The following is a 1,592-nucleotide window of genomic DNA, read 5'->3' as shown; positions in this document are numbered from 1 at the left end:
GATGGTTCAATATAAGGAAAACAATCAATGTAATCCACCACATAAATAAAACAAAGGAAAATAACTACATAATCATATTGATTTATGCAGAAAAGGCATTTGACAAAACCCAATATCTAATCCTAATAACAACACTCAAAAAAATAGGAATAGAAGGGAAATGGCTTAACATAATTAAGGGCATATATACAAATCCAACAGACAACATTACTATCAATGAAAAGAAACTGAAAGTATTCTCTTTGTTAACAGAAACCATACAAGAATGCCCTTTAGGTCGGTTTGAACCACTAGGTCAGCAGTTCAAACCCACCAGCTTTCTGGGCTCCTGGAAGCTGAGGAGGAAGTCATTCTACCAGACGACTTATGGGGCTTTTACAGATGAATCAGGGGATGATGAGTATCAAGGGGACCAGTCAGACAGAGTGGATGACATATACTCTAACTTATATACTGATGAAGGATGAACCATCCAGTGATGGAGAAACAGAAGAGCCAAGAAGAAAATGCTCAATAGTCACCAAGGCCTTTAAGGAGCCTCTCAAGAGTCTAAGACTTTGAAAGGTTAGCACCTCAGCTGGTAGCTCTCAGAAGACCCTAGAAAAGAAAGCACTGCTGTCACTAGAACTACAGGATGATGGCTCTGACATTCGGAAGTCCATACATCAGTCTACAGCTAAGCATACACGACAAACATTTCTTCGGGTACAGGAAAGTCAAGGCCAGTCAAGGCCGTGAAAGGAGCCCCACTAAAAGCTACTGCTGACTCAAGAGGAGCTGCTTCAGGAGGCCAAAATCACAGAGGAGCTCAACCTACGTTCACTGGATATATATGAGCAGCTTGAGGCTGACAAAAAGAAACAGGTTCACAAGAAACAGAATTGTCCTGGGCCCATAATCACCTACCATTCCATGACAGTGCCACTTGTTGGAAAGCCAGGTCCTAAGGAAGAGAATGTCGATGTAGAAGGACTTGATCCTGCTCCCACAGCTTCTGCATTGACTCCCCATGCTGGAACTGGACCTGTCATCTCCCTTTGTAAGTCCTATATGGGGTCTCTATGAGTCAAGACCAACTTGATGGCACTTAACAACAACAGCAACAACAATTCAATATTGTTGTTGGATGTCTTAGCCAGTTATAAAGTAAGAAAATAAAGGCATCTAAATTGGAAAAGAAGAATAAAACTCTCTCTCTTTTCAGATGATATGATACTATACATAGAGAATCACAAAGACTCCAAAAGAAAATTATTGGAAATTATTGACAGATTCAGTAAATTTGCAGGGTACAAGAACAGCATTCAAAAACTCAGTTGGATTCTCTTAAACTTCTAAAGTCAGTCTGAAAAGGAAATCAGGAAAACAATATCATTCACAATTGTTGTTTTGTTTTTGTTAGATACCATCAAGTCAGTACCAAATCATAGTGACCCTATGCATAACCAAATGAAACACTGTCTGGTTCTACACCAATCTCACAATCATCGCTACATTTAAGCCCATTGCTGCTGCCACTGTGCCAATCCATCTAGTTGAGAGTCTTCCTCATTTTCTCCAACCCTCCACTTCACCAAACATGATATACTTCT

General features: G+C 40.0%; 1 pseudogene; it reads left to right on the top strand.

Annotated features, from left to right (window-relative positions):
* Positions 1–1,065, top strand: part of LOC102826951 — a 156,567-nt pseudogene extending 155,502 nt beyond the window's left edge.
* The last annotated feature ends 527 nt before the right edge of the window (positions 1,066–1,592 follow it).

This window comes from Chrysochloris asiatica, unplaced genomic scaffold, assembly GCF_000296735.1.
Source record: "Chrysochloris asiatica unplaced genomic scaffold, ChrAsi1.0 scaffold00193, whole genome shotgun sequence".
Taxonomy (NCBI): domain Eukaryota; kingdom Metazoa; phylum Chordata; class Mammalia; order Afrosoricida; family Chrysochloridae; genus Chrysochloris; species Chrysochloris asiatica.
Note: the sequence above shows the minus strand (reverse complement) of the source record. Positions and strands in the feature narration are given on the sequence as shown.